General features: G+C 42.8%; 1 protein-coding gene across 3 annotated transcripts in view; it reads left to right on the top strand.

Annotated features, from left to right (window-relative positions):
• The first annotated feature begins 269 nt into the window (after window positions 1–269).
• LOC137570407 (FHF complex subunit HOOK-interacting protein 1A-like) overlaps window positions 270–18417 on the top strand; it is a 411883-nt gene continuing 393735 nt past the window's right edge. For all 3 annotated transcript variants that reach the window (XM_068279087.1, XM_068279101.1, XM_068279085.1), the window contains exon 1: window positions 270–586. The gene's annotated coding sequence lies outside the window, so the exon portion shown is untranslated. The remainder of the gene's footprint in view (window positions 587–18417) is intronic.

The raw sequence follows: 18417 nt of genomic DNA, 5'->3' as shown, positions 1-18417 counted from the left end.
TATTCCTCAGCCACTGCTCTCACTTCAGGTGTCCTTTTGCAGCATACAAGTCACACAGAATATGAGGTATGCAAATTAGAGGTTGTGATCACTGGCTTCGTATTGAAGGAAAGGTATATACACTTCACACACACCTTAGTCATGGATCTGCAGGTTTAGCAACTCCTCCCTGTACTATCCAGTTCTCCCTACCCCCTCCCTTCTCGGCCTTGCCTGTTCCTAAGTCAGAAACAAATTCTCAGCCAGTCTACTAATCCGGTGTCTCTCCTCCCCACCCATACATGCAATCTGCTGTTGTGTATTTCATGTTTGCGAGGAGTGAGGATAAACCTGTGAGAAGCTTGTCCGTTGAGTCTCCTACTGACAATTTTCCAGCATCTCCCAGGATTATGTCGTAAGGCAGTCTTGCTTCTCTCCAGAGGGCTTACCTGGTTGTCTCACCTCACTGCAGGAGTGCAATGAGATCAGCCTAGTAGTGGCCTCCTGTGCTGTCACTGTGTAAAGGAAAACTTTACTTGCTGAAGCTGCCTGCATATTTCATGACCGTCCTCTTCAGCGTCTGCACATCCCAGACTGACTTCCACAGGTACAACAACATCATTTTGTCAATTTATGATGGTTATATATTGTGCAACCTGCAGTTATTGGTTCTTCTGTGTGTTCAGCTCCGTTGATGACTGCGCTAACAAATACAGCTCATTTATTGTACTTTTAGCTATTTGTCTTAGGTAAGATGAGATTAGACAGGTTTAATCAAAAGGTAAACAGGTCATCACTATGCAATATATTCTGGAATTGGCACTTAATGTGGAACATGATCATTTTTATTTTTTATGTAACAGATATCGACTGAAAGGTGAATACGATAATTGATTTTCAGTAGTTTGTTATTGGCAGTTGTATTCAGTATGTTTGTATGTGTGCAATATGGTGTTATTATTGTCTGTTGTGATACCATATGAGTTTATAAGTTACAAGAACATGGTAGTAAAGGCCTGTGCAGATATTAGGCTGTTGTTGGTTGATGATTGTCACTTGCTGATGGTTGTTATGACAGCCTGATGTCTGTACATGAGTGCTCCATCCTCAACAGCTACAAATTGTTTCACAGTTGGTTATAGTATTCGCCGATGACCATAGGCCTCTGACCCTTTTTTCTCTACCCCCTCCTCTCTACATAGGTCACAACATGCTGCTTGGGAGAGCTGAGTGTGTGTGCCTGTAAAGGTCACCTGATCATGAACCATTGTTTTGGCAAATAAAAGTGACCTTGAAGTAAAAGTGGGCAAAATAAACTGAGGATATGATTATTAACTACAAAATTAAAGGTTATGCAGATATTGTATGGTTTAGGTGGTCTAGCAAGAAAGTCAATGGGAAAATTTGATTGGGGCAGCACCCTCTCGAACTTCTACGTTTCAGATAGGTTTTAGTAATAATATGCCCACACTACTCAGCCAATTAGATTTCTTCAAGTACCGTAGTAGATGTTGCTGTGATTGGAGAACCATTCCCCATGGACTTTCACACTGGGTCACCTAAACCATATTAGTTCCAGGTTATAAGCAATTTCAGAGATTAGAGGAGTTGTAACTGAGAGTAAATTGAGCTGAGCTTCTGAGCTTCCTTGTGGGTCATTGAAGCCATCCATTACATTAAACCAATAGAAAAGTTGGAAAGGTAAAAGGGGAGGGGGTGATTTTGTTCCTGACACTGGGGGACTTCTGGTTCTGGAACAAAACATTTTCAGTCATTCAGGTTTTACTGAATGTAAACTTCTCATTGTGCACTTTATGACTGTATGCACAATTTATTATGCTCAAATGTACTTCAGAGTAACTTAGGGGCTCATGGTAATTGGTAAACAAGGTTCACCAGAATAAAAAAAAACATTACTTTGGGGCACTTTTCAGATCTCCCGATTTTTAATTGCCAGTCAGCTGAAAAAATCCCCATTCTTCAGCTTTATTACCACTGCTATATGAATGACTGGTTTAGCTGACACACATTCTGTATTGAAAATGCGGCAATCACCCTAACCAGAATGTTATTCTACACATTTCAAAATGGAAAATCTTGTAAGTTACATTGGAAAACTGTGTTTTTTTTTGTAAATATGTATTAACACCCCATATGCCAATTTTCTTCCAATGGGGAGTGAACAAGCTCATGATTGCAGCGGCAATGCGCACATACAGTATGTGCAGCTGCCCAAGGAGCGCCAACAGAAAGTAGGCACTCCTGCCCCCGCCCACACATCTACAATCCAGAGCACCCCCCCTAAAGCAGACAGATGTATGGAGAAGAAGGTTAAGGCCCGGTTCACACTTGTGTTAAAGTGGCAAATAGATCTGTGAAAACGTATCTGATCACCAGTCGATAGGATCCGTTTTCACTCCATTGCCACTCCGTTTCCCTTCCGCTGCTTCCATTCCGTTCCCCCACATCCCCCCAGACCCCCACCCCCAAAGTGTATTGTTCTATTTTTTTTCTTCACTAGTGTGAAGAAAAGTTCTGTTTTCTCATTGTCCCCAATGCAGAGCTTCAGCTTCCATTTCCATTCTGATGGGCTCGTCGGTCTGGAAAAAATTGCTGCAGGACCAAAGTTGGGATCTGTTCAGCGGATCGTGCGAAACAGATCCATAGGTTAACATTGTATCCATTCCAGTTCGTTACAATCCATTCCTTTCCGATCTGGGAACGGACCGTTTTTTTACTTTAATGTGAACCGGGCCTAAAGGCAGGGTGGGTTAGCTGGGGGAACGCCACAAGAAGGCCGCCAGAGCCAGAAGCAAAAAAATAAACAAACAATCCACCAATACCAGTCAGAAGAAACATGACACAGCAGTGGGGGGGAAACAAGCAAGTTATAAATAAATGTATACATAATGAAAGTACACAGGACTTCTGTGCTACTCTTGTTGGAAGGGTGCATTTGGAATATGTCAAAAGTAGCAGATGTTTGAAGCCTTGCAATGAATACAATACATCTGCAATTGTAACTTGATGACTGGTATGTATTCGATTTGTTGTGTACAATATTTTAGAACAAAAAAAGCTAAATATCACCCATTTGTTTTGGAAAAGTGTTAGAGAGTATTTCAGATCATTATTATATTTCTCTGTTTTTGTTGCACGATATTCCATCACATCTTTTTATGATGGTACCTGTCACCATAAAAATCTGGGAGAGTCGTAAGAGCACATGATAGTCCCTGACTGCACATGATAGTCACATGACAGCAGTGCTTCCAGTGGCGTAGCTAAGAAACTGTGGGCCCCGATGCAAGTTTTACAATGGCCTCCCCCCAACACTCTATGCATAACAATTGATACGGCGCACCAAAACCTGCCAATGGCAACTACAGTGTCAGATGTGCAAGAAGGGGATGGGGAACTGTTTTTTTAATGATTACCACTATTCAAAGTATCTATATAAGTGATTATTATGAGCACAGGACCAATAGAGAGCTAATACTGTAGTTGAAGAAGGGCCCTTCGGGGTCCCTCTGGCCAAAGGGCCTCGATGCGGCCGCTACCTCTGCAACCCCTATTGCTACACCTCTGAGTGCTTCACAGATAGTTGAACTCAATAGGAGATGACACAGCATCTTAATGACTTTTTTTCCAAACCGATCTTGTAATACAAAGTGTGGTGATCTGTTGCTTGGATGATTGGATGAACAATAGTTCTTCAATGACCCCCCCCCCCCCTCAAAAAATATATTAATAAATAACATTAGGTCAGGCCACTTAAACACAAGTCTACAATGACTGTGTCCTCCTCTGTAAATGATTGACTAGCCATAGGTTCTTGCTGGTCCAGCCCTATAAGCACCATTTAAAGCCTTGTTGATGTTCTAAACCTTCCTCACTCTTTCCACATGTTACAAAAGGTTTTAAGTGGACTTTCTGTTTAAATACTTTAGCCCTGATAAAAATGAAAACATTAGGAAACTATTTAGATGTACTGTAGATGTATTTGAATTACATCAGGTGAGCATATGATGACAACTTCCTGTGTTGCTAATTACTGCTTTCTCATAAACAAATTGAAATGACACCCTCTCTATTTTATTCAAAACTATGAGATCATACGTGACAAATGCAGAAATTCAAAGCGTTAAGGCATAAAATGGATTTACTTACTTTAAGTTCATGCCGTGAATTTTTAAGGATTATACTACTGCCTGATTAGAGAATATGTTTTAGTATGGCTGGTTTGGGTGTAAATGCTTGGTATAAAATATCTGATGACAGAACACAGGAGACTGACCAGCTGAAGTGTGGTTTTAGCTACTAGTGCAGGCATGGGCAAACTTGGCCCTCCAGCTGTTGAGGAACTACAAGTCCCACAATGCATTGCAGGAGTCTGACAGATACAGTCATGACTCATAAAGGCAAATGCATTGTGGGATTTGTAGTTCCGTAACAGCTGGAGGGCCAAGCTTGCCCATGCCTGTACTAGTGATTCATTTTGGTGCTGTGAGCTATTACCAGTGGCATAGGTAAGGAGCTTTGGGACCCAGTACAAGTTTGACATTAGGCTCCCCAAGCATTCTATATACAACAATTCATATGGCACAACAGATCCGGCCAAGGACATCCACAGAATGAGAGGTGTAAGCAGAGAAGGGGGACAGTTTGTTAACGATTACTACTATTATTCATAGCATATAAAGAAATGATCATTGCCAGCATAACACCATTGAAGAGCTAATACTGAGGTTGAGGGAGAGCTCCCATTGGGTCTCTCCAGTCCAGGTGCAGTTGCAACCTCTGCATCCCCTATTGCTACCCCACTGGCTATTATGTAGCTGAAGTGCTGCATGTAAACATTATAGCTTCTGTTGATTGTATATGGCATTTAGGGTGAAGATGATGGAAAGTGACTATCAATGATAATGGATAATGGTTGGGGTTAGACATTGTTTAGAAAGTTTAGTGTTAGAGTTTAAATGGTTTAAAGGTTGAAATTTTGTGTCAGAAGGGGCTATTAAATTAATATGGGAGAGTAAGGTTAGGCATCAGCACTGGGTTGAATTGGGGGCTGGAAGCCTGGTTATGCATCAAGAAGGGATTAATGCTAGGTGAACGTTATATTTATATGTCAGGAAGCGGTTAAATTCCTGGAAGGTTAGGGTTAAGCATCAGGAATGGGATAACATAGGGTTAGTTATTAAAAAGAGCTTTTTCACTAAGGTGATTAGTTTATGCTGATTGATTTGACAGGGATAAAGCAAAAAAAAAAAAAAAAAATCCTCACTGAAAAAGCTTTGAATATTGAACACACCTCAGCAATTGTAGGAAGCTAGAAAAATGCTGAGGTGCCAGCTATAGTCTGGCTTATTGCCATTGGTACATGTTCTCACACATGCAGCAAGAACAGGCTTATGCAGTTACAGTATTCCAAAGAGTCGCACAGTTGGCACAATCTTGTATTTGAACAGTATATATGGACATGCTGTTAAACATCAGTATTCCCTGATCGTTATCAAAACGCATCATACTATTCTTTCATATCCAGTCAGACTTTAAAGTAGATCCGAGATAAACTTTTACTCATTGCATAATTGTGTTCTTTTCATATAGTTTATAGGGCATTCCTCAAGCCAAATACTTTTTTTTTTGTTTTTTTTTTAATGCTCGAATTCCCTATAAACTAAACAAGCCTCGCCCACAGCTCCTTTTGTGCCTTGGCACTGTAGCAAGGGCTTATGGGAGCTCAGTCTGGGCAGGAGGAGGAGGCGGTTACTAGCCATTGATTTCAGAGGCAGAGGGGAGGAGGGAGGAGGAGAGGGGACTGAATTTACACACAGGCAAGCCGATAGCATCTCCAGCCCTAAGCCTGTGACAATGTGACAAACAGAACCTGGCTGCCCTCATTGTATCACAGGAATAAATAATCAAAAACTTTTGAAGCTGTTTGCAGCTAGATATGCTGTGTAAACTATCTAAACTTTAGATAAGATATATAGACAAGTTACTTGTTATAGTTAGTTTTTCATCTCAGATCCGCTTCAAAGAGAATCTGTACTCTAAAATTCTTACAATAAAAAGCATAGCATAGCATTCTATTCATTATGTTCTCCTGGGGCCCTCTTTGCTGTTTCTGTCACTCCCTGCTGAGATCCCGGCTTGTAATTGCCAGTTTTAGGCAAAGTTTACAAACATGACTGCTAACCAGCATGTGACAGGCTCAGGGAAGCTCAGTTTGTGACTCATACAGAGCCTGCAGGGGGCTTGGAGAGGGTGTGCATAACTTCTATCCTATCACAGCAGAGCAGCACATTCCTGCCTGAGCCGAAAAAGTCGGCAAAGGAAAGAAGGTTAAATTAGATAACAGAGATAATACAGCCACTGTGCAACTAGGAAAGGCTGCAGTAAGACAGACCACATTAGAACAGGTATAGAAACTTATAGGATAGAAGAAATAAGGCTGAACATTTTGCTACAGAGTCTCTTTGAAAACACATTTCACCAGAAATTGTGGTAACCACTGCTATGTATGCATATATACTGCCTAAAACATCCACCTCCATCATCCAATCCATTTTCCAGATTACAGACTTTACTTGATTTAACCCTATGGAAGGCTATCATTTTGGTTGGTCACACGAGGTCCTAAAACATATACATATACATACCATTAGATTATTTATTAAAGGATACTTTTAATATCATTAGATAGTGAGGTACTTTCAGAGCCTTGTCTTTAGGACTGTATGTGACCAATATTATTTCCTGTACTGACATTAGGTTTGTGTTGTATTTTATCATTTTGATTGCCTCGCAGTCCAAGAGATGCTCTGTAGATGTCTGGTGAAATCTATGAAGACTGAATGTGCAGTGTGGTGTGGGAATCAATCACAATCTGATCAATTTTTGATTGGAGAGAAATGGATCGGCTATTCGGCTTGGCATATTGGGCTATAGTGGACCTGTGTATGGCGTGCTTTAAAGCACACTGAAGATTGTTATTGTTTGGTTTTTGAAGCCGGAGATTAGAGAGATTCCAAATAAATGACCAGCTGGGACTTCTGCCACTTGCTTGGCAGCCTCAACATAACATTTCTATTTTCTATTATTAATATATAACATCAATATTTTTTGTGCAGTACATGGTTCATAGTGTTTACTTGTACTTCCACTAATTTTGTTTCCCATTATTTTATTTATTGAAACTTTCCTACAGCAGTAATTGAATTATGTTGAGTACTGTTAATCTGATTACAATGACTGCAAACAAATTTCTGTAACTATTATTAATGCATTCTCAATATAGAAGGGGAAATGTAATGGCAACTAAAAAAAGCCCAACTGCCTCAGTAAGAAACATTTGCATACAAAGGATATCAAATGAAAGCAGTATTTTTTCTGGGTTCTTCTACCTCTGGTGGTTATTTTCATGAAAATGAGGGGAGGGTGGAATGGTACAAACATGGCTGAGCTACAATTAGGGCTGTTTCACCCCAAAAATCGCGGAATAATCACAATCGCTAGCTCTTTGCAATTTTTCAGTGACTTTGTTTGCAATTCTCATTCCGTGAATGAGAATCTCAGCGTGATCTCTCCCAAACTACAACATGCAGGTCCCAATGTGAAACAGCCCTTAGGCCTGGGATCCACTGCAGGTGCTCTGTTCCAAAAGTTTAAACTCCCTGGTATCTGGCATTGGCGGGGAACCCCTGGTGCACTAACCTCCCCCACCCCCACGGGCTAAATAAAATACTCACCAAGTGTCCATTGGTTTTCCAAAGTTCTTAGTGTACAGCTCCCGGCATATCACCTGACCCGCGTCGGGTCACATGACATGCCAGCAGGAGCCGTGCACGGATGCCGGAAAGCCGCTAGGAGTGACAGGAAGGCTAGAAGACGCACATTGTAATAACCCCCCCCCCCCCAAACAGTCCCCGTTATGCCCTCAGGCAAGCCGATTAGTTGAGACTTCCAGTTGCCTGAGTTCCTGATAACAGGGACTTTGCTGTACAAACTTGCTCCCCCACCTTTGGCTGACTGTGTCCTTTGATGATACTGTATGTCCTTTGTAACTTTAGCAGCACGTTTACTTTCACAATCCCTATTATTATCATGGGTCAGAATGTTGGCTTTTGTAGAGTCTGACATTGAGCTTGCCAGAGCCGTTAGTCTGCAAGAACTACACATGAGAATTCAGTCTACCTGGAACTGTAATATTGTACAGACATTTCAGGCAGCTGGGAAATAATGACTCAGCAACGCCTGTCTGCCAGTTTAATATACAGGTGCTAAGAAGGAATATTTTCCCATGACTATTGTGCACTGCTCTCTACCAAGCACATCACATTCTAACAAAGCAGTTTGATTTGTGCTGCTAATTGCATTTAGAGATATCTTTATAACTATTAGTATATGAATGTAAAAGAGTATTAAGGCTAGAAGTATTTTCACAGTAATCGGATGACTAGTTAATGATGACAGGCTTGTTATACTGTACTGTATATCAGGGGTCGAGTCCTGCGTGGACGCGGGTGGACGGCGTCCACTTACTTTTTCCAGAAAGTGAACGCCATCCACCCTGGCTTGTGTGGAGGGGAGCAGCGCAGAGAAGGCGAGCTATGGGGACAGCGGGGAAGGGCGGACGTCTCCCCCTCACCTTCGTGCTCCCCTTCCTGCCTCTCCCCTCCGGTGTTTTCAAGTGTCGGGCCGGCGGCGAAAGTGGGCGGAGACTTACCACCTTCTTCCAGCCGCAAAGGACGCTCCGCTCTGTGTGCGGCTAGAAGACCAGACTAGCCACACACAGAGCGTAGCGTCCCTTGCGACTGGAATGCGGTAAGTCTCCGCCCAGTTTTGCCTCCGGCCCGACACTTGAGAACACCGGAGGGGAGAGGCAGGAAGGGGAGCACGAAGGTGAGGGAAGGGGGGGAGACGTCCGCCCTTCCCCGCTGTCCCCATAGCTCGCCTTCTCTGCGCTGCTCCCCTCCTGCTGGGGGCACACCTGGCTAGCTGGGGACATATACCCCTGCCTACATATACTGGGGACATATCCCACTGGCTACATATACTGGCACATATACCTCTGCCTATATATACTGGGCACATATCCCACTGGCAATATATACTGGGCAGATATACCCCTGGCTACATATACCCCTGCCTATATATACTGGGCACATATCCCACTGGCTACATATACTGGGCACATATACCTCTGCCTATATATACTGGGCACATATCCCACTGGCTATATATACTGGGCACATATACCCCTGACTACATATACTGGGCACATATACCACTGGCTACATATACTGGGCACATATACCACTGGCTACATATACTGGGCACATATACTCCTGGCTACATATACTGGGCACATATACCCCTGGCTACATATACTAGGCAACTATACCTCTGGCTACATATACTGGGGACTACTATACTCATGGCTACTTATACTGGGGACACCTATAGACCTGGCTACCTATGCTGGGGGTACCTATTTTGGGGGAACTGCTGCATTTTGTGGAACCGCTGTTATGTATTTTGGGTAACAGCTGCCAGATTATGTGTATGTTAGGGGAACGGCTGCTGTCAGATTACATGTATTTTGGGGAACTGCTGCCATATTGTGTATGTTTGGGGGACCACTGCTGCCAGATTATATGTATTTTGGGTGTTACGTGTATTTTGGGTGTTCCGCTGCCAGGTTTCGCGTATTTTGGAGAACTGCTTCCAAATTATGCGTATGTTGAGGGAACTGCTGCTGCCACATTGTCTATTTTGGGGGAACTACTGCCATATTATCTGGATTTTGGAGGAACTTCTACCAGATTATGTGTCTTTTTGGTGAAATGCTGTCAGATTACATCTATTTTTGGGGGATACACAACGGCAGAGCTCAAACTTCCTCGGCAGACCTTTTACATCACTGCTAAGGTCATGTATATTTGGCCCCACTCATGACCGTGATCATGATACGGTATGCTTGGCCACGCCCATATTGGCGCGCCGGCGCAGGGGTTTTCCAAGTAAGTCCACTCACTTCTTTTACCAGGACTAGACCCCTGCTGTATATGCTCATTTTAAAGTACAGCTCCAGCCAAGACTTTTTCCTTGTCTTCCTTCAGTCATTTTAACCATGGATCATAAACTTGAGGTGATGAAATCTGGTTGCCTCCATGTAACTAGCTATTTACAGAAAAGAGGACTTAGCCATCTTATATCTTGCAAAATCCAAGTATCAAAATAATAAAGGCACATCCATTAACTTGATATTGCCTTCATTTATTAACACCTTCACTTCTAATTACCGGTTTGGGTTTGGCTATTTGTTGGCATATTTAATGTTTGAAGGAAACCTGACAGAACGCAATGATCAGTTGTTTTTTTTATTTACCTGGTGCTTTCTTTAGTCCCATGAGCTCCATGGACTCTGTTGCCCTTCCTCAAGAGTGGCTCTGCTCATCAGCAATCTTCGCCTGTAACTAGGCCTCAGTTGTGCCAATCATCCCGAATGTGCATGCGTGGGATTACTAACAACAGAGAATCCGTTTACTGTCAGTCTCTGCAATCTGTTAAATGGATGAAAAATGTTTTTTTTTTTTTGCTCTAGTGTGAACCGAGCTTTCATCCAGTTGTTAGTGTGAGACTAGTCATACATGGGTTGATGACTAGAGTGGGGCTGAACCTCCGATTTTAGGTTCGCGAACCGGGTTCGCGAACTTCCGCGTAAGGTTCGGTTCGCATAAAAGTTCGCGAACCGCAATAGACTTCAATGAGGATGCGAACTTTGAAAAAAAAAAAAATTATGCTGGCCACAAAAGTGATGGAAAAGATGTTTCAAGGGGTCTAACACCTGGACCCCCAGGTGGAGGAGTGGGATACATGCCAAAAGTCCCCGGGAAAAATCTGGATTTGACGCAAAGCAGCGTTTTAAGGACAGAAATCACATTGAATGCTAAATGACAGGCCTAAAGTGCTTTAAAACATCTTGCATGTGTATACATCAATCAGGTAGTGTAATTAAGGTACTGCTTCACACTGACACACCAAACTCACCGTGGAACGCACCGCAAACAGCTGTTTGTGTAGTGACGGCCGTGCTGGACTGGTGCACACCATGGCGAGAGTGCAGGTTTTGGTGGCTTTACAGCCCATATGGTCGCCTGGCTGATGAACAGAACAGGTATGCAGTGGCGGGTCCACTGAACAGAACAGGTATGCAGTGGTGGGTTCACAGAACATGTATGCAGTGGCAGGTTCACTGAACAGGTATACAGTGGCGGGTTCACTGAACACAACAGGTATGCAGTGGCGGGTTCACTGAACAGGAATACAGTGGCGGGTTCACTGAACAGAACAGGTATGCAGTGGCGGGTTCACTGAACAGTACAGGTATGCAGTGGCGGGTTCCCTGAACAGGTATGCAGTGGTGGGTTCACTGAACAGGTATGCAGTGGTGGGTTCACTGAACAGGTATGCAGTGGTGGGTTCACTGAACAGGTATGCAGTGGTGGGTTCACTGAACAGGTATGCAGTGGTGGGTTCACAGAACAGGTATGCAGTGGTGGGTTCACAGAACAGGTATGCAGTGGCAGGTTCACTGAACAGGTATGCAGGTATCCAGTGGGCTCACTGAACAGAACAGGTATGGTAAGCTCACTGAACAGAACAGGTATGCAGCCAGGAACAAGCTAAGCCTAACTAATCTTTCCCTATGAGAGACAGTCTGCAGCAGCTCGCCCTACTCTCACTAACGCAGGTACACGAGTGAGCGTAATGGCCGCCGCTGCCTGCCTTTTATTAGGGGGGAGTGGCTCCAGGGGCTAGTGTAGCCTAATTGGCTAGACTGGGCCTGCTGACTGTGATGTAGAGGGTCAAAGTTGACCCTCATGGTGCATTAGGGGGCGAACCGAACTTCCGCAAAAGTTCGCCTGCGGGACGCGAATGCGAACCACTGAAGTTCGCATGGAACCGTTTGCAGGCGAACCGTTCGGCCCAACTCTATTGATGACGGTCCTACGTGGGAGCCGATCCATTCCTCCCCAGTTGAACTCTGATCAAGTACTACCTTACTTACGTGTATATAAGCTGTCAACAGTATTAAAGAGGCACTCTAGTGACATATTGTACAATGTACTTCTTTATTCAGGATACCCCCTTTTACATTATATATTCTGGTTTCAGCACCAGAAACACTTCCTATGTCTATATATTGCTGTATATTGGTATTTAACCCTGCCCTCCCATTGATGATCAGCCTAGGCTATTTAGCTATTATTATTGATTTATAAAGCACCAACATATTCCATGGCTATATACAGCTATGTAGAGCATTCTGGGAGGCCGGTTATTTTTTCCAATGGCTTCGGAACACAGACTAAACAAACATTCCAATGATGCACCTGCCAGTAATAAAGATGTCACCACCTGTGTAACTCTAAATACATTATAAAGTAATATTGTAAAAAAAAAAAAGAATCCTCTTTACGGGTTAACTTCGTATGTGTAGGCTTTTTGGCAAAACATACAACATACAGTGTATACTTTTAGCAACTACACTTGAACACATACTTTAGTAGTACGCCATTCTTCGCATCTGTTCTGAACAAGGGGCATTTGTAAGGATGTTGTGTGTTGTAATGCAGTGTCAGAGGTTGATTACATGTTCCTGAGACTAGTGACTGTTTTACATCATGGCAACTGGCAAGTACATTTTAAACTTGAAGAAAATATACAATATTAGAAGATGCTCACTTGTTAAGTTTCGAAGCTCATCAGCATTCTGCTCTCTGAATACACTGAGAAGCCTGTTTGCATATTTTTTATCTTTTCGTGTTACCATACAGTTTTATTTTGTTGAGCCTCTTTGGGAGCAAGAGAAACATCAAAATACGGACTATACAGCATTTGTTTTACATTCAAATTCCTGCAGTTGCATATTTCAGAAGAAGAAGAAGAAAAGAGAAAAATGAAAGAATTACAAAGGACTTTGTACATACTTTGACACATGGGTATTAATCAACTTTATCTAGAATTTCTCTCCATATTCAGTTCTCCCTTGTTAAATGGTAATGAACTCCTTTTTTGTATTATGTTGATTTTTTGTGACCACAGCACAGAGGACAGGTCCTAGTTGTATAATTAATATCTGCTTTTGTCTGCTTAAGAGACCGGGCAGGTCCATTTCCACTGAGAATGATGAGCTGCAACAAGGGATGAATATTTATTTGTAAAGGAAAAGGAAAGTTCAAGTGGTATACAGGTATATAAGGCTCAGGTGGATAGGAGTTAATTCCGATTTTCCCTGTCATAACCTCAGTCCTCAGGGACAACTTATCCATTCATATCAATGTGCAGTATTTGCCTGAGCTCTGATTTACTACGCTTGGTAGCATTTTTTTCTCTTTTAGCATAGTGTGGGAATAAGTTAGAGCCTCTGTAAATGTTATTGCTATAACTTAAAGGGATACTGTAGGGGGGTCGGGGGAAAATGAGCTGAACTTACCCGGGGCTTCTAATGGTCCCCCGCAGACATCCTGTGTTGGCGCAGCCACTCCCCAATGCTCCGGCCCCGCCTCCGGTTCACTTCTGGAATTTCTGACTTTAAAGTCAGAAAACCACTGCGCCTGCGTTGCCGTGTCCTCGCTCCCGCTGATGTCACCAGGAGTGTACTTCGCAGACACAGACCATACTGGGCCTGCGCTGTGCGCTCTTGATGACATCAGCGGGATCGAGGACACGGAAACGCAGGCGCAATGGTTTTCTGACTTTAAAGTCAGAAATTCCAGAAGTGAACCGGAGGCTGGAGCATCGGTGAGCGGCTGCGCGGGCGCAGGATGTCTGCGGGGGACCATTAGAAGCCCCGGGTAAGTTCAGCTCATTTTCCCCCGACCCCCCTACAGTATCCCTTTAAGGATTTAACCCACTCTCTCTGTTTGTGTTCGATGTGCCATTAGGACAGTAACTGGGACAAACCCACCTTTCCCACCCTTGTTATTGTAGGGCTTAGCAGCCTTATAGTTAAAATCATCTGTTTGGTTAATTGAGTTACCACAGAAGTTATCAGGTTTAAGGGAAGTATTTGTCTTTTAACGCATCACTTTTGCTCTAGTTGATAAAGTAAGTGCATTGCATGGAACTTTGTTATCTTCATCTGTTTTTCCTTGTGTGACTAGTATTCATTGCGTATTGCTGGCCCCACTGTTTTGATGCTTATAATAAATTAGATTTAACAAGAAAGTGGAATAAATTCTACAATACAGGTAGTACTGGTACTCAGCAAAAGTCTTTAGACAAGCACAGCAGTAATGGTGGGGCTAACCTTTACCCAGCATTGGATCACTGATGCGCTCCCGGCTCCCGCTGCAGCCTCTAGTTCCCTGCCTTACACTTGGTCTGAGTTTCACACAATGATCAGAGAAACTTCGAATGAGAGAGAGGAAGAGACTTACTGGCTTCAGCGTGAGTATATCAATAATCTGATGCTGGAAGAGATGAGCCCCACTTCTAGTGCTGTACTGATCTGTGGGTCTGTTAATGAAAGGCTACACTAGCCTCATTGCTGTTGCTCCTAACAATAACCTCACTGCCGCTATGTCTAATGCTAACCAAACTGCTGCTACACCTAACGCTAACCTAACACTATGCTCACTGCCGTTGATCTAACACTAAGCTCACTGCCGCTACACATAATGCTAACCTTACTGATGCTACGCCTAATGCTCTCCTCACTGCCGCTATGCATGGGGAAGGGATGGGGAGGGCATCCTCACACGTTTGCAGGCAGCAAATAGTCTAGAACCTGCCCTGGAGGGTGGGGAAATAAATATATGGTGTGTGTGTGTGTGTATAGTGTTTGTGTGTGTGTGTGTTTGTGTGCGTGTACAGAATGGTGTGTGTGTGTGTGTACAGAATGGTGTTTGTGTGTGTACAGAATGGTGTGTGTGTGTACAGAATGGGGTGTGTGTGTGTACAGAATGGGGTGTGTGTGTGTGTGCATATGTACAGAATGGTGTGTGTGTGTGTGTGTGTGTATATGTACAGAATGGTGTGTGTGTGTGTATATGTACAGAATGGTGTGTGTGTGTGTATGTACAGAATGGTGTGTGTGTGTGTGTGTGTGTGTGTACAGAATGGTGTGTGTGTGTGTGTGTGTATGTCCCTGTATCTGTGTATGTGTGTGTGTCCGTCTCTCTGGGCTGGTGCACATCGAGCGTGCGTTGTCGCATTTTTACAGCCGCTTGCGGCTGTAGAATAGCGTGGGCAATGTGTTTCAATGGGCTGGTGCACACCAGAGCGGGAGGCGTTTTGCAGAAACGCATACTCCCGGGTTGTAGCATTTTTGGGATTTCGGAGGCGTTTCTGCCTCCAATGTAAAGTATAGGAAAAATGCAAACCGCTCTGAAAAACGCCAGTTCAGAGCGGTTTTTCAGGCGTTTTTGTTACAGAAGCTGTTTAGTAACAGCTTTACTGTAACAATATATGAAATCTACTACACAAAATCGCTACCCAAAAACGCAAAAGGCTAGGTGAAACGCTTCATAAAAATAAGAAAAAGCGTTTCAAAAACCTCTAGCAATTTGCGTATCTGCTAGCGGTTTTTGGTGTGCACCAGGCCTTAGTGTGTGTCTGTCTCTGTGTGTGTGTCTGTGTGTGCGTGTCATATTAATTTAAAATGTTATAGTGTCCCCTTCACCTTTCCTATGTTTAGCAGTCTAAAGGTGAACATTTACAGTACTATACTGCAGCAGATTAATTGTTTTTGATTGCTGTGGTAATGGATTGTTTGTATCCTTTAACTTCTGAATTCCCACTAACCAAATACATCACATCAGTGGAATTGATCTGTTTTTCGGATCAATCCCATTTATCTGATCTAATTAGTTAGCAGGAATTTGAGAGTTAATAGGCACGCCATTGCTTCCAATCTATTACCAAGTTGATCAGGAACGATTGATTGGCTCTGAAATTGTACTGGTAATGGACACCTTGAGGCTCCCTGCACACTGCATGCGATTCCGATTTTTTTTAATCGGTTTTTACATCCGATTCCGATTTTTAATCGTTACTGCATGCTGCGTTTTTTGATCCGTTTTTCTGTTTATTTTCATTCAGGGAAAATCTGAATTGCAAATCGGAATCACAAAATGGATTTGCAGTGTGCAGGGAGCCTTAGACTTGGCGCTCTCTGTGCCCTGACTTCCCCGCTATCGACCTATGCCGAGCTAACCTATATTGGCGGCACCTATACCTAGCTAACCTATACTAGATGCACGTATACCTAGCTTACCTATACTTGCGTCACCTATTATGCCTGTACCTATACTTAGCTATCCTACACTAGGAGCGCCTATAGCTAGCTATCTATACTGTGGGTACCTGCAGCTGGCTAACTATACTGGCGAAACCTATGCCTGGCTACCAATACTGGGGCACCCATACCTGAAACTTGCCTATACTTGGTTTGTAGTATGGATTCGCGAGTCCGGGGGGGGGGGGGGGGGGCGCAATTTTTACACCCTCGCCCTGGTTGAATTTTAGCCTAGAAACTGCTCTGGAAATAATACATGATCAGGTGGTTGTGACCAACCAGTCAGAAGCTTTAAAGCGTGGCTATGAAGGAAACAAGTCTCTACATGTCCAAAATGTGTAAGCCTTTGATAAGATAGTTGTAATCATATGGCCATTTGTCATTTCCATGTCATGTCTTATCTTACATGGTTTGTCTTTAGGGATAATATTGTAGGTGTACAATCTATGCGGTAACTGTCCAACTGCTTACTATTAGTGAGTGCATTGTTTATGGATATCTTGACAACTAGTTGTAACTTGGGTCAAGTTCTCACACAGATCTATGGGTTGTTCCTTGTTACGAGCATTTGTTTGAATGAATGATGGTCATATTGATGTACACTGAGGACACACAAGCAGAAAGCTCTTTTGATCAGAGGAGAACCATGTTTTATTTTCCCTCTAATCACTACAATGATGACATTTTGTGCCCCTTGCCTTATCTGTTTGGTAACATTACCGTTAATATTCCTGCATTGATAAAAGAACATTGGTAGTTTACTGCTGTTAATCTCAAAAATACTTTTCTTGTTTTCAAGTTGCTGTATGGTAGTAGTTGTTTTTCATTCGTTGGAATTAAGAAAAAAAGGTGCCCCAGCACTGCATAATGAATTGTGAAACACGCTGCGCTCCGTTCGGCATGGTGTCTGGGCTACAGGAGTGGAAAAGCACTATTGCTTGCTTACCTCTATTCAGTTTTGTGTGTGTCAGACATGCTTGGAAAATAGTTCTGTTAACCACTTGAGCCCCAGAGGTTTATACCCCTCTAGTGACCAGGCCTTCTTTTACAATTCGGCACTTCACAACTTTAATGGTTTATTGCTTGGTCATACAACTTAGCACCCAAATTAATTTTACCTCCTTTTCTTCTCCCAAATAGAGCTTTCTTTTGGTGGTATTTGATTGCTGCTGCTATTTTTTGTTTTTATTTTATTAATAAAAAAAGCTTGACATTTTGTAGAAAAAAGTCAAAACATACAGATAAGTTAATTGGCTTCATCCTAAATTAGCCCTAGACTAAAATACATACACTACACAGTACATACATAGACAAATAGCTATGGACCTGCTGTGCGCAGTGATCATATATGCATCACAGAAATGATGCATATATGCGTCGCGGAGCAACGAGAGAGCCGCGGACCTGCTGCCATTTATCGCGGGTGGTCCGCAAGAAGTTAAATAACCTGTTAATGTTTTTTTAAGACTGTGTGATTAAAATGTATTTGCACCACTTCTTGTGACATGTATGCATTATTATTGTTTTCTTTTAGATACACACATGGGCTTATACAGTAAGGCCCTGTTCATGCGTAGGTATCATTCTGCTGCCAGTGAGTGGGGCACAGGGTGAGCCGAATGACAGACGCTCAAATTCCTGGTGGCGTTAAATACAATTCCCCCTCCGAGTCGTAGCCACCTTTATGGTGCCCATACACGATACAATAAAAACATTCGATTTTCCCGTTTATTCGATCTAAATGATCGGATCGAATGAAAATTGATAATTTTTTTTTCGATCAAGAAATAAGAACGATTATCCCGTTTTTTTCAAGAAAAATCTGAGAGGACATGCTGGAAAAATCTTTATATTCAATCTAACGGAATAATGAAATTAAATTATCTAATCGAAAAAAATAAAAAATTGTACCATGTATGGCCACCTTTAGAGATAATTAATTCCCCAAATTACCCTTGTGCGTGGTGCTTATTATAGCATTAGTGCTATAGATGTGGTACAATATCTGTAAATGTTGTCAATATTTTACTATTGCTAAACCTAAATCCTATTCTCACACCTGCCCTCCCTCTACCGAAGCCTAAGGGCCCGTTCAGACTACAAAATGCGGACCGCAACGTATG

Source organism: Hyperolius riggenbachi, chromosome 1 (assembly GCF_040937935.1).
Source record: "Hyperolius riggenbachi isolate aHypRig1 chromosome 1, aHypRig1.pri, whole genome shotgun sequence".
Taxonomy (NCBI): Eukaryota; Metazoa; Chordata; class Amphibia; order Anura; family Hyperoliidae; genus Hyperolius; species Hyperolius riggenbachi.
Note: the sequence above shows the minus strand (reverse complement) of the source record. Positions and strands in the feature narration are given on the sequence as shown.